General features: G+C 41.7%; 1 long non-coding RNA gene across 1 annotated transcript; it reads right to left on the bottom strand.

The window, feature by feature from the left end:
- Positions 1-14,333: 14,333 nt before the first annotated feature.
- LOC144650026 (uncharacterized) lies at positions 14,334-15,292 on the bottom strand. The gene is made up of 3 exons (XR_013570004.1): positions 15,015-15,292; positions 14,772-14,879; positions 14,334-14,472 (listed from the first exon to the last, which is right to left on the bottom strand). It is a non-coding gene; the product is annotated as an uncharacterized LOC144650026 (long non-coding RNA).
- Positions 15,293-15,953: the final 661 nt, after the last annotated feature.

The following is a 15,953-nucleotide window of genomic DNA, read 5'->3' as shown; positions in this document are numbered from 1 at the left end:
TGCAAAGTGAGAGGGTTCAAGTTGAACTGTGAGGGACAACAACAGTTAAACTACGATGCACTTCGCGAAAACGTAGTGAAAGAAATTCAACAACCCCTAGCCAAACCACGCGAACATCAAATTATCAACAGTTTCCACATTGTGCGCGACGCCAAGACGTCAGACGTATTCACCTTTCCACAATACAAGTCTTACAAGATTGTGTTTGACAAAAGAGTTGTCGACCCCGTCACGTTCCAGTCTTTTCCTTACGGCTACGCGGGTGCAAATTAAGTACACCTAAAACGGTTATAAAAACGCTAGCTCCGTGTTCACAAGCGTCAGTTGTCATCATGAAACCATCCAAGGAACGCCTCATGCAATGGATTTTTGCTCAAATGGGCAACGAAGGGCACAGACTTGTCTATGACGTAATATCTTCAGAAACATTTAAGAAGAAATGTCCAAAACAAATGTTTGAAGCTCTGAATGAAGTGTGTAACGGACACCTCGACCCTTTTCATTTTATGTTTTATTATGAATGTTTGAGACAAGGGTTATCTCCAGAGCTGTTTGGAACTTACCGAGACTGGCTGTTTCGAGAACACCACCGTCACATTCCTTCGTGGTTTTGTTTGCTACGTATGATGTTAAATCTATTGCTGACAATGTGTATGGTATAAAAGGAGCTACCTTTGCACAAACCTGTCGCAGTTTACACACGGTCATGATGCAGTTACTTGAAAACGTGAAACTAGGAAAGGAACTCAAAGAGAGTGAGTGGAAAAGGTTATGGACATTAGCTGTCATGTACAAAATGAAAGCAAAGACAGACACTGTCATTGTCACAGATGCTTCTGTGTATTCCAATCAACATGTCCAGTACCGAACCCTCCTGTACGACACTGTGTTTGATTTATTGGCTACGAAAGCTATACAGTTTGACCAAGTGTTGACACAATTTCAAGATCTGACGTGTCTTTACGGAATAGCAAAGCCTACGTTTACAACAGATGATCTTCAGTTTTGTTTTAAAGTTTTGAAAAACAGCTCAGATTGTTTAGAGCTCTACGTCATGTTGTTTGGTTGTTCCATGGATACGAGAGGAATCTTTGTGTACGAACACTTGAATTTTACCCACGATCAAATGGATCACCTGATGGGGTTGGACCGGAGCATGGAACTCAAAGGCATTGACATGGTTCATTAGATTAACCTTATTTGGACATCGCGTCGTTCTTTGTTCAAGGATCTGCCCGAACATGCCACCTACAGACCTATTATATGGACAGAGATTCGTTCTTTTGTTAAAATTGATTTTTACCTTATTTGGAAATGGCGTCGCGTCGTTTTTTCTGCCTGAGTAAACTGGTCCAATCCAAATACAGAAACATTGTGGCATTGTTTGACTTGTTATTTAGTGCGTGTTCAAAATCAAGATTATTCAGTTGTTCGACTACACTCTGTCAACGTCTTGGAAAGAAGATACCATGTCGGTCTCTCAAGAAAACATCTCTCATGACTGCTTTAATCATCATCCCGGTCTTCCAACCAAACATGTGAAAAAGAACAAAAGCAAGAAAGCTAAAAAGCGTGCACCAGAAGAGACACCGGCTACCCCTTTACAACTAAACCAAATGGTACGTGTTGAAGAAGTGCTAGAGGAAGGCGAAATCGCAGCCATTCCAGAGGGAGAATATGATCCAGATAAGGCCTTAGCAGAACTCAGTCAACACCTACAAGATCAAAAAAGGGAACAACAGGAAGAACCTCGTACAAAATACGAGACTCCAGTTGATATGTTTGGTTTCCAGTCAGAAGATGAATACCCAGTTGATGACATACACAGGTTGGCAAAGGCGTTGCCAGACGAGTTGTTGGAAGCCCCACAGTTTTGTTGTCCTGTTCATCAAACAACATTGAAACACTTTACGTCTCAACAGGGAGACAATTACCTACGCTGCAACGACCTCAACTGTGTGGTGTTTTGCTCAGAGGATGATGCAGAGACCTACCTTAATGCCCTACACGATTTGCACTACAGCATCAGAGTTCTGCTTTCCAGCACCTTGTTGAAAAGAAAGAGTCTGTCCCTTCGTCTCAGCCACAGCCAAGACAACCCAGGACGCCTATACCTAACCAGTCGTGATCCTAGTGTCAAGTTTTTCCAATGGGGAGATGAGCTGTTGAGCAACAATAACCGTCTTTGGTTATATGACGAGAAGCTTAAAGCCAACCCCCCGTATCGTGTCAAGGACATCAGGCAGTACTGTAACCCACAAATGAAGTTCAAGGCACCAATCAAGTTCACTCCAGTAAAGCGCCGTCTGGAAGCCAATCGCCAAGCTTACTATGGCAAGCTGAACCAGCCACCACAGAAACGGTCCAAATGGGGAAGAGGGTTTATCATGACGGATACCGGCAACAAAATTGCCAGCCCTCCCGAGTTTCGTGGTTTTGTGTACACCCCTGAGCTCGATGGTTTGTGGGAAAAAATGAAAGTCCAAGGACCACCTTACGATTTTAAGTTGCTAAAAAAGCAATACCAAGGATTGATGAAAGACAGAGACATGTATTGGCAACCAATGCATTAAATCGTCCTTTTCTTATAGTGTAGAGTTTTCTGTAACGAAATTCAACCTTTTGTTTGGTCTTTGTCAATAAAACTATAAAAAGAGTGTTTAACTTTGTGTGCGTGTGATTGTTTGCTTCATGGGTTTGACAAGTCAATATGAGAATCCTGCTTCCGAGGGGAGTTTAGGAGGAGTTCAACGTTTTGCCCAAGCCCAGCGTATTAAACCCAAAGACGCTCAAGAGACTTTGCAAAAAATACTTAGTTATACTCTGCATAAGCCTCGACGTAAGAAGTTTCCAACCTTGCCTGTGGTAGTCTATGCAATCGATTCTCAGTGGTGCGCAGACTTGATAGAGGTCCAAACATTAAAAAGATGGAACAAAGGAACAAGATATCTTTTGACGGTAATTGATGTTTTGTCAAAACATGCCTGGGTTCAGCCCATGCGAGATAAAACAGGTAAAAGTGTCGTGTTAGCCTTTCAGAAGATTTTCAAGGGTGGACGTCAACCACAACGACTTCAAACAGATGCGGGTAAAGAATTTTATAATAAGGTGTTTCAAGCATTTTTGAAAAAGAAAAACATTCATCATTTTAGCACGCATGGGGATACCAAATCAAGCGTATCGGAGCGATTCAACAGGACTCTAAAAGAGAGGATGTACCGATGGTTTACAGCTAGTAATCAACTGTGTTACACAAATGTATTGCAAGACTTGGTGAAAAGCTATAACAACTCTAAGCATCGCAGTATTGGCATGACCCCAAACCAAGTCACTGCAAAAAATGAGAAACGAGTCTGGCTCAATTTGTACGGCAAAAAATTGAAAGAGTGGAAGAAACCTAAGCTTAAAGTGGGTGACCGCGTCCGACTCAACAAGAAACATCGTCCGTTTAAAAAAAGTTATCTCCCTGGCTGGACAGAGGAAGTGTTTTTGATTCGCGAAGCTAAACCAGGACCCGTGGCAACGTACAAAGTGAGCGAATATGACGAAACACCAATAGAAGGTACGTTTTACGAACAAGACGTACAAAAAGTGACAGTACCAGACCAAGCCTTGTTCCGCATCGAAAAAGTACTTAAGAGAACCAAAGACAAGGTATATGTTCACTGGAGCGGCTGGCCGGCAAAGTACAGAACGTGGTTGAACAAGAAAGATTTGGTGAAACTATGAGTTTCTATCTGACTTTACCTAGTCACAGTAACAAAGCAGAATTTTCCACCAATGCCAACAATTCGTTCAAGATTCGTCTTCCTCAACCCTTAATTCTCCATGGATCTGGCTGGAGCGTTGGACTTGTTTCCGTGTCGTTACCGTGTCGTTACCTGATTATTATACAAGTCGAGCTGTTGATGGATCAAACGTATGGTAATCCACTGGTAGTGACCCGTATAGGTGAATACACCTCGTCCCCAAAAGTGTTGGATTATTCACTGGAAGCGATGGTGAACTGGAATCAAATAGATTCAACTGTACGAGATAGTCAACTGTTCATGGGTTCTCTCTTTGACAAAATTATGACAAGTATGGTGGAATCTTATTCGGGTGGAAAATATTCCGTCTACGAAAACAAACGGCTCTATCCCGATTTTGTGTGGGTAGAAAAATACCATCAATGGCAACTTAAAGTGTTGTACCAAGACGTCCATTCCAAACTTTTGGGCAAGCTATTTCTCAAACTCAATCTAAAGTTGGCCAAGCTGGCGAAATGGGTGACAGAAACTGGTCCAGACAAGTACAAACTGGGACCCAACCTACGCTACGAATTTTTCCCTGACAACGCTCATCCTATGGCCTCTTTATGGGTCGTCGAGAACGACGAATTACAACTTAGCAATTTTTGCAATTGGGTGTTTCTCAACACACAAACCTGTCTTAATGATCTCTTCAGCCATCCTCAAAGGACGTTACAAGTTTACTCCAATGTTGGAGAAAGCCACGTTGTCGGCAACCAAGTCACAGATCTGTTGCGGGAGATTCAATACAAAGTCAAGGGTCGGGGGAGTGTGTATTTTGAGCCACTTCACATTCAATACGTAAACGTACGTCAAACTCATTACGATGTCATTGAAACGCAAATTGCTGAAACCAGCGGATCTCTGGCGAAGTTAGGTTCTGGCAATACCATTGTAACCCTACATTTCAAGCAAGTCTGAGAGTATAAAACCAGGACAGTAATTCTTTTTGCAAAACAGTGTAGCTCATCATGCGCGGTGGAAGTTTAACTCGTTTTCGTCCAGACCCCGTACAGAACGGAAGGGGTCTCGGAGGTCAAGTAGCCAGTACCGTGTTCGAAATCTTAAAAGGGGGACTCTCTGAAGGATTTCAAGGTTTAAAGCAATCTCACAGTCTAGAAGATTTACGAACCAAGCCACTGCAAGGCTTTAAAAGGGGAGCCACACGAGCAGTGAAGAGAAAATTAGCTCAAGCAGCACTGAAAGAAGGAGGCAGACAGTTGGTCAAACGAGCCAGAAAAGTCGCAGCCAAGCAGGTCAAGAAACGAGCACCTAAGATTGTAAGGGATTTGTTTGACACAGTATGATTGTTTATTCGAGACCAAGACGTATGCGCGGAGACAAGGGTCCCAAGTATCGAATGCGTGGTGGTGGAATAGATCCTTTTCTGCTGGAAGCACTCCGGACACGATATAAAAGTGTGAACACTCGCAGGCCACGACACAGACGACGACGCAAACGTTAAGGATGCATGCCTCAGTAACGCACCCCCGTTCTCGAAAAATGATAAACCCTGCTTTGCAAGTGTTTCAAGTGCCACCTACAGACACGAGCATTGATGGTTATCGTATGATTACCATGTATCCCATCAACACAGGAATCAACCCCATGGAATTTGTGGTGCCAGCCGTTGACGAATATGTGGATTTGAGTCGTAGTTACTTTACTATGAAACTATCCTTGAAAAAATCCAATGGCGGCAACATTGTAACCGGGACCAATCTTTGGCCTGTACCTAACTTGGCCCACAGTCTAATCAAACAAGTCACAGTGAACTTAAATGGAGTCTTGATAAGTCATCAAACTGACACGTATGCCTACAAAGCTTTCCTTGAAACCCTGCTCAACTATGATAAGCAAGAAGCTGAGACGATTCTCAAACCTCAAGGATGGTATCAAGCTATAGATTTTCCAGAACAGTGGACCGCTAACAACATCGATACGACCAGCAACACAGGCGCAGGTCATACTGATTATCAAGCTCTAACAGCCAATCACAAGTCAGCCCTGGCCCTCGCAAAAGCCGAAAAAGCGAATTACGTTGAGGGAAAAGAGCACTGCCTGATCTTCCAACCACACCATGAAGCCTTTCAAATGGGAAAAGTATTGGTACCTGATGTGGAGATTAAAATCCGCTTTTTCTTCAATTCAGCGGATTTTTTCATGAATGGGGTGGCTGAGAGGGGACGATTGGATCAAGATGACATCAAAATCACCTTTCATCTCTGCCAGCTCCGACTGAGCGATTCCATCTACAAAGAGTTGAGTGTCACCCGTCACAACAAAAGACAGCTTGCCTCTTACCCAGTAGTGCGTAGCGAGATCCGTGTGTTTTCACATCCCGCCAACATACTAGAATTTGACGAGGGGAATTTGTTTCACGGCAAAGTCCCAGATCGTTTAATTGTAGGACTGTTACATAACAAAGCATTCAATGGAACAGTGGATTACCACCCTTTCGCCTTTCAAAAGTTTGGAGTGAAAAGCATTAGACAGTCTGTACGCGGAGAGGAATACCCGTATGAGACCCTGGAGTTAAACTATAACAACGGAGACAAAGATCTGGCTGGTTATTTTCGTTTTCTCCAGGCAAGTGGGGCTTGGGGCAAAAAGCAACCCAGTATGATCGCGTTTAGTGAATGGGGTCATAGGAAAAATTGTACTCTGTTCATGTTTGACAACGTGGCCAACGGGCTTGCTGACAGCCCTAACCTGAACCCAAGGCAAGAAGGAGATGTCAGAATCATTATTCAGTTTGGAGCTCCAACCGATCACGTTATAAATGTTGTGATGTATGCTGAGTTTGAAAATACTCTTGAAGTGGATCCTAACGGGGCAGTACTCTACGACGTGTACCGCCGTTAAAAGAGAAGATGGAGTTTGTCGCCTTTACCAATGTGCAGCTAGAACATTTGGCAAGACATCATCCCAACCTGGGACCGTACTTTGTAGGAGTGTTTCCAGCAGACCGCTTACCCCTCGTGGAAACAAGGACACCCCAAGCTTACATTGTAAACACCGATCCCGAGGGTGAACCAGGCATGCATTGGCTCGCTTTTTGGACGTATGACGGGACCTGTGAAGTATTGGATAGTTATGGCCTAGGCTATGAATTTTATGGTCAAGGAGACATTGAATACTGGATCGAGAACCAGTGGGATCAAGTGCAGTCTAACAACAAGAGTTTACAAGCATTGCAGTCGATGAGCTGTGGACACTATTGTTTAGCGTTTTTAGTAGATCGAAGTAAAGGCAAATCGTTTCAAGACTTTTTAAATCAGTTTTCTAGGCATGATTATGTGTTGAATGATCATCGAGTAGCACAGCGTGTTAAAATCATGATTCAGAACGACGTCAAATGGCATCAACTACGTTACTTGGAGTACCAACAAGATAACAAGCGAGATTTTGTTACTGACCTCACGATGTGAAAGCAATAAAAAATATTTGTGTACTTGAACCGACAATGTGTTGTTTTATTGTCCAACCACAAAAAAAACTCTACTTAACACGACTTCGACCTTGACATCTAAACAGTTATAAACGGACTGCACCCTGCGCATAACCTACAACCTCTAAGATGTTTCAGTTTTACTGTCCTTCCAGCATTTTCGTGGTAGGTCCTTCAGGTTCGGGAAAGACTGTATTTGTGACCCGTTTGCTACAACAAGCCAACGAGTTATTTCAACAACCTCCTGAAAAGATTTGTTATTGCTATGGTGCTTGGCAAGATGGTTTTAAATCTTTGCAGCAACAGGGTGTGACGTTTTACGAAGGCATCCCAGATCTTGCGCAACTGAAAAAATGGTTCCCTAAAGGTGGTGTTCTTGTTTTAGATGATCTAATGGACGAAGGAGGAAATGACAAACGTGTACTGGACTTATTTACAAAACATTCTCATCACAACAATGTGACTGTGTTGTACTTGGCACAAGACATGTTTCCTCCTGGTCGATATGCTAAAACCATTAACAGAAAGGCACACTATATTGTTGCCTTTAAAAATCCCCGTGATCAATTGGGTTTTAAAAATTTGCTGATTCAGTCATTTCCGGACATGTGGAAGGATATATTGAAGCAATTCCAAGAACTCACTCAAACGCCTTTTACCTACATGGTTGTGGACCTGCATCCGGCCTCGGACGACACGTCTCGCCTCTACAGTCACATCTTAAAAGAAGACGGTTGGACGCATGTGTACAGGAAAAAAACATGATTTCATTTGACAACTCTTTGGCTCGAGAAAAAGCAAGAATTAAAAGACAAAAGCAGTCCAAAAACTTCTTTTCCCATCAGTTTGCCTCTCATGGTTTAGAAGATTTAAAGGCGTTCGCTTTACAAGACACCGAGTCAGTTGTTTCTACGCACCAACATGAGCACATCATCAAACGAGGCCTTCTGTGTGACTCAAACTACTGTTTTGGACGACAATGAGCAGCCTCAGCAAAGTCATGTAACTCTCACTGTTTTGGATCCCCGAGTCAACGCACGCATCGAATATGATGTTCCCAGTCAACCTAAGAAAGAGAAAGACCAAACCAAAAAACATTTTGAACTCACTCGTTGCGAGTATTTTGGTTGGCGACCAAGTCAGGATCGACACTGGTGGAGTCACTGCCTAAAAATTGAAAATGAATCCTGTGAGCTGGTATGCTACGAAGCCAAAAAGAAGGGTATAAAAAGGGCTTCTAAACCTAATGACTCACTACCTACTGAACCCAAACGAAGGAAGAAAGGCGAAAAAGTTTCTAAAAGGCGATGCCAAAACAAAAAAGAGTCAAACGCAAGCGACAAGTTACGTCAAGAAGACGAAAAGGATCTAGGAGGCTAAAGAGGCAGAAAGGAGGACTGTTTCCATTACTCATTCCAGCGCTTATAGCTGCGGGAAAAGCCATTGCTGCAGGGGCCGTCAGTGGAGCTGCCAGCTACGGAGTAAAGAAAGCTTTGGACAAAGCGACTAAAAAATGAAGCGAATAACAAGACAAGTACCCTTTTTGAAAGCAGTGCTACAAGAAGCCCAGGGGCATAAACGCAAAGAGTTACTTCACCATGCCAACTCCGATCAGATAAATGCTGTAAGCGAAATAGTGTTGAATTTGTTGAAACAACGATTGCCTGTGTCCACAGAGACGATTCGTCGTTTAAAACCACACCGTCGAGTCTTAAAAGAGTTAGGCAAGAGGTCTCACTCTATTAAAAAGCGTCGCAAGATGATGATGGAACAGAAAGGCCGCGGATTGTGGTGTGGGTTACATCAAGTCTGTCAGAGTGTGGGATTGTACTAGAAATCATGGAAGACACGTTGCTAGTGCCTGTTAAAGAACTGCCTGATTTAGTTGCCTGGTACAAGGGTGAATTGAGTGAAAATGCCTTACTTAACAAAGCTGCTACTGTAGCCGCCAAAAAACAGCGCGTGTTGAATGATCCTTACTCCACAAAAGAAGATATTCACTCGATCACCAAGAAACTGAGAGGATTGACGCGTAAAATTAGACAAGGCCCAACTTGGAACTCGTCACAAGGAGAAGAAAATCTTGAGGACGACGAGGAAGATGAACTGGTGACAAACGCCACTGAAAAAATTTTAAAAGAAATGGTTCGCAACACGCGGGTGCCTATAAAAGAAGAACCTATTTCTCCACTAGCAGTTGAAACGACCACAAGTCCAGTCAAGAGTTCCAAGAAGAAGAAAAAGACTCTGAGTAAAAAGAAACGTACCTTGTCTGCAGAACCTAAGCCATTAACACGAAAACGTAAAACACCCTTTGCCGTAAAGCGACTTCGAACAGTTCCTGGTTGGGAAGATTTTGATAACCGACGCAAAGTCAGGCGGCGACTCGATGGGGAAGATTACTAGGAGGAAGAAACGATGTCAAAAAGGACGCAGATTGGACCTTCAGAAATTTTTATCCCAGTTTGGGGAGCTGCACTGGCCGGGATATCAATACATGGGACCCGGAACTAAATTACAAAAACGTTTGAAACGAGGCGACCCTGGAATTAATCGGTTGGACAAGATTGCAAAACAGCACGACATTGATTACAGTCGAGCTAACAACTTAGAAGACAAATGGAAGGCTGATGCCAAGATGATTAATGCTATTGAACATCTACCTGGCCAGAAAACACTGACGGAAAAAATTGTTAAGAAGTTGATGCAAGCCAAAAAAAGGATGAAATTGTAATGCTTTAAATTTGCTGGTTGTGTCAATAAAGTGTGTTTGAAAAAGTACGCCAGGATTGAAGTGTTTTTTTACATTAGTTACATTAGTTAACTCTATTGCTGTGCGCATGCATATTTTTTAAAAGTTAACCAAGAAAACAAAGAAAACAGCTTGTTTTGTTGTGCGCATGCGCACTTTTTTGAAGCGTCCCACATGGAAGCAGATAGCTAACCTGAAACAAATATAAGGGTCGCCCTTCCTATACTGTAAGTGTGCGCTGTCTTTTAAATTCCTGGGCTCTAGTTATGACGTCATTCCCCCTCCACCCTCCCCACCCACGGGCTAATATTGCGCGTGGGGTCCACGCGCGATTATGACGTCATCCATTGTTCTCTGCGCGGATCCACGCGCGTTCGCATAAATTATCCCACGCAACAAATGATATGCGAAAAAGTCACGTGGTACGATTCCACCAATCAAAACACTGGATTTCGGTCCACTAGCCAATCAGAAAGTGATCCATAAATTTGCCCATATCCACCCATACTACTACTGCCTTGAAACCGGCTTTCAACAGCTTTACATCTGACACACAATAAGATTCCATGTAGGTGTTTAGTAACTGTTCATCGTACCATTTGTCAAATTCTTCTTTCTTTTTGGCGTTCATCCCCTTTGGGTCATAGGTATTAGCACTGCGCAAAAAGCCAAGTATTCGGGCCCAAATTCGTCGGAATACGGATAGGCAAAAGCCGCGTAAGCAGTAATGTTCCGATGTATTCGACTATGCCTGACTCGAAATACACCTGGAATATCCTATTAGAATCTGGCCTTTTTTCCGAATTCAAATTGAATATGCAGGAATGACTCAAAGTGTTCGAGAGGTATACGACCAACATTTCGTTTGAAAAATGTTTCTTTTGGTTTCCTGTGAACATTCCGTGATACTTTGTGACTCGAACATTTTTGGATACTCCTAGCTGTTCTAGGGTATGCGACTAGAACACGCGACACACAGCGCTACTTCTGACGTGAACGTCTATGAATACTAAAGAACATGTCAAGTATGCTCTAATTTTCGGGAATCGTATACTACGATATGTCAAGTTAGTTTTCTTACAATTTTGACAGCAAGATAGCCAGCTGTCGTGTTGTCAAGAACGGACGTACAGCCGTAACACTACCCGGCGCTAGTCAGAAACATCGCATGTTCTGAAATATACGACTGGAACACGAGACTCACGTGAAGTATGAAAAGTGTTCATAATTGATACTGACGCATACGTGGGGTGGCTAGGGTATTACAGCTCGAGCACCCGTGAACACTTCGAGTGTTCTGTGATTTACGACCCAGACCGTGGTTATTTGTCAATTCCACGGGTTCCTAATGTCCGCCCAAAAGAAAAACCAAACTACTGTAAGCAAAACAATATGCATTTGAACAAATACATGTATACTTTATTATTTTATAAAATCTTTACATTGTCACTGTTTGTTGAATACTTCGTTTGTGCTTGTAATGTATCAAGTGCTCGAGAGATATAAACACGATCAGATACCTTTGTATCATTTGTCATGTATACAGTAACACTGGTGAAAGCCTAGAAAGCACTATGGTGTAGAAAACAAAATGTTTGCTTGCAAGAAGTTCTTTATTAACCACATATGGATCCTTCTGTTAAATATTATTTGACATCTACATGTTTCTATAAAGCATACAGGACTAAACCATTGACTGGATTATTGATGCAACAAACAAAAATTCGATCCAGTTTTTGAACATAATTTGCCATTTTATGACTAGGCAAAATTTTGTGAGAAAAGTGATCATGCAGCAGTTACTAGTACTGCAGTACAGTGTGGTTATTGGTTACAGAAAACTTCAAAACACGGGTGTGCAATGTTCAAAATGTTCTTCCTATTGATGGAGATCTTGAAAACTTTCATCAGCATGCAGCACCTAGTATCACCTAAGTGGCCAGAAATTAGACCTTTTAGTGGTAAGCTCCGGGGAGACGTATCAATACATTTTAGTATTTATATAGTTATATAGTTTTCCACAAATCAATAACGGTGAAAATGTCAAAGGCATGAAAATGGACACGTTGTTCGGCTATCAAAGCATCAATTGTAAACCAAATATAGTTATTAACGAAAAATAATCAAATCGATATAAAATCCAACGAATGTGGAAAAGTTCCCACATGAAACTTTTCCAGCTCACAAGTAAAATGCAAATTGCTGCAGGAACAAGTGCATACGTCGGCAACAACTTTTGGCACATGTTTGTTGTTACCTAACACTTATATGGAGAGTACAGATCACGTTTTGTAGTTCTACTGTATAATCAGAACTCTGATGTATTGCTAATAAGTATCAAGATGGTGAAACATCCTATAAAAACGACAACATGCTTATGTTAGGATTGTGAAGATAAACAAAGCATCTGTGGAAATGAAATGTGTAAGTGTAATGACCACATTAAACATTGTGTTGTATTGTGAATAAAGGTAGACGACTGAGTGGTTATTCTTAAGGGTATGTCCAAATGGCTTTGGCATGAAAACAGTGTGTCTTTGCTTGGGAGGGGGTGGATTTCCGTGCTGCTGCGAGAAAAGTGAGCACACAATGGTCGCGGGAAAACTTGTTGAATAAATCCAACAAGTGGTAGGCAAGCACTTCCTATCCTGCTTCCGTCATTTGGTAAATTAAACCTAAAAACTTATCTTTTTCATCCTCAAGCACATATTCTTGCTTTAGGGAGAGATAGAAGGAGGAAAATACCAGGTCTTGGTCAATAAGAAAATAACTGCACAAACTAAATACCAGAAATTGGTGTTCTTCTGGGGTCCACTTTAAATTCAAGGTGTTGTCCAACAGGCCTTGTAGGATTTCCACCTCTGGCAAGTCTAAGTCATATTGAGAAAAACATAGTGTTGGTGTGTCATGAGGTGTGTGATATAGAGAACATTTCCGCTTCTGGTTGTCCCATGCTTGTATGTAGTCACTATATGTTCAAGGCTGGCCGATCGTCAAGTCAGTGAATATGCTGACTTCATGTGTGTCTGGTGTACCATCAACTCAAGCTGGTGTACCTCCGGGGAAGCTCTTCAACGCCCACAATTGGTGCAGCGGCAGTCCCTTCTTGAGAAGTCATGATGTCTGTATTGGAAAGTAAGGTTATTCCCAGGCAGATGAGTTGGCTTACGCCTTAAGCGACACCTGCTATGTTGTTGGAGGAAACCATTGCGGTTCCATTTGCAAGGGGGCCGATTTGGTCATTAGCCTTGGAGATATTGGACATTAGCCATGGTTGAATTCAAGGTCAGCCAAGACCGGTTGTATCGAGTTTAGTTGAACAGAATTGCAAACAAAGCCTGGTTTTGCTGCTGCTGCTGCTTCATCATTGTTAACTGCATTTGAAACTGTTGCCTTTGTAACTCCAGCGCTTCTTGCCTGACCTAAAAAAATAAATTCCACTGTAAATTGCTTTAAATAATTTTAATTAAAAGTAATCGATTTAAAATAAAATCTAATATCATTAATTTTATATAATTTTAAAGAATGTAAATCATTTAGAAAACACTACCCCACAAACTTTTTAGCTTTTTGTAATCATGTATAAATAAAGGCAACCTGTATACTCACTCACTAACTCACTCACTCACTCGCTCGCTCACTCGCCTGCTTACTTACTTACCTTTCCCTGCTCTTTTAAGTAATCAATTGTTTCAGTTCCAGGAAATAGAAAAATTAAACGAGACTTACATGGAAGTTTGATTCTACTGAGTTATAGAGTGCTGGGAGATTACATGAGATAGCAAGTGCATGCGCCAACTCAGTCTTCAAAGGCTTAATGTGAGTGATTTAAGGCATCCACTTTACCAAGGGTGGGTGGGAGGGCATGTAATCTCCAAGCACTCTATAACTCGGTAGAACCTCAATCAAACTTCCTCTTCCAGGCAAGTCTCGTTTACTTTTTCTATTCTACCTTGTTATCGTGCTGTGAGATCACATGAGATTTTGAAGCAACACAAACATTAAGCACAGTAACAGAAAAAAACTTTTATTTTAACAGTTGTGTTGGTCACGGTGCTGAGTACTCCATCAGCAAAGGTGTTCTCTTTAACAATAGGCTTGTTATAAAAAGTTGCAAATGTAGACTCTAAGGACCACCCAGCTGTCTACAAGATGTCATCAAGGCTTACTGATGCATTACTGGCTGAAGATGTGCTAGCAGCCCTAGGTGCTGTGTGGTTTAAATCTTGATGTGTCTATTCCAGAGTCAGTGAGAACAGATCTCACCCAACGGTTTAAAGTATCTCTACTAACCGTTTTAATAGGTTTCTGATAACTAATGAACAATTGGCTTTCCGAGCCCCTTAAAGTTTGTGTTCTTGTCAAATACTCCTGTAGTGTGGTTACAACACACAGAGTTTTATCTTCAAACGCTTTAAGTTTAACAAGTGGGTTTGTTACCCCTGGTCTGGTCTGCTTTGTTTGAAGTGCTCAACAAGCTGGAAAATATAACAATTATGTGAAAAACCATGTGGTCAATGTTCAACAAATAAACAGTTTGGCCCCTTTTGGCCAGACACTAACAAAATTAACATAAGCAATTTCAACATAAGTTCCTTCAAGGACAGTGTCTTACTCCTCCGTCCACTTAAAAAATCCTCCACATCATAACAATACTCCTATTTGCATATTGGAAAAGAGCTGTAATACAAACTATCTTTATTTCTGTTTATATTACGTAGGAAAAAGGTTAAAAAATTGCACCATTTAGCTCGAAAAGGAACCCCTTACTTCATACCTTCAATTCATCCATGCTTCCTTCGGCCATCTGGCAACAATACCAAAAGTGGATAACGATTGGGTCAATCCATTCTTTCAATTCTCCACAGCCTTTCATTTAAGCTGCCTAAAATTCACAATGAATATCAGGTCACAAATTTATCAAAATTCAATGCGCAAGGATTGCCACTTATCCAAAAAGTTAAAAGTTCGCTTATTTTACTGAACTCTAAACAATTTATGCAAAATTGCAGGTACTCACCTGATGAAGTACTTTGGTAACCCTTTTTGGCCTTGAGCCAAATATCCAGTAAATGGAACATCACAACCAGCAAAGGAAACTGATCTAAAAATGCATGATCTATTAAGATGATGTTTATTTCACATGGCACAACTCTCCTGCATCCTCCCCTTCCCCTTAACCCTCCCCCCAACATGTACATGTATTCTGATCAAATTAATGTAGATTCTCACAGTACCAACCACAACCTCTGACACACTATTCTGATCAAACGTTTACAGTGCTTGATGGGGTAAATGGATTGAAAAGAATTTGCTGGCATTTTGATTGCCACCAACTGGACATATCTGTTTCATATTTCAATCTTTGCTTATGCATTGCCTGTGAAATGACGTCACCCGAAAGAGGAGGGAGGGGGGGGGGAGTAAACAACAAGTTTGACTTGGGATTTTGGTATTACTACAACAGCTTCGAGCATGGTAGATGTCTGTCTGGGAGGATGTCCTTCACTGCAAAAGTGGAAAACACTACAGCCCAGTTTTTGAATTGGTCAGCAGTGAACCCTTTGAAATTCGATGCTATTTTAGTTGAAATGCATCTGATGGTGGATGGTACCTTTAACTTATCAATTCTCTTTGCAATATGGTTAATTTTCTTTTCACCGAGCAAGTTTGCTTCCTTCCAAATTTTTAGCATCTTTTTGGTGGTTCCTCGCATCAAATTGTGCATTGGGTCAATGACCACAAATGAGATGAAGTCAATATAGGGAAGGTGAACTAATAAAGAGAATCTTACACCATATTTGTTTTCTTTTCCATCGCGGTCTTTTCTTGGAAGATGCTGAATTCTTGACTTCCATGCCTGCTCTCTGTGCTCTGCATCAGTGCGCAGCACCCAACTGTCCCGATCAAAACCAGAGATTGCCTTGGAAATTGCTTTTTGCACTTGTTACATCCCATT

This window comes from Oculina patagonica, chromosome 4 (assembly GCF_052425735.1).
Source record: "Oculina patagonica isolate OP01 chromosome 4, crgOcupat, whole genome shotgun sequence".
In the NCBI taxonomy this organism is placed as follows: Eukaryota; Metazoa; Cnidaria; class Anthozoa; order Scleractinia; family Oculinidae; genus Oculina; species Oculina patagonica.
The sequence above is the reverse complement of the archived record's forward strand: the minus strand, read 5'-3'. Positions and strand labels throughout refer to the sequence as shown.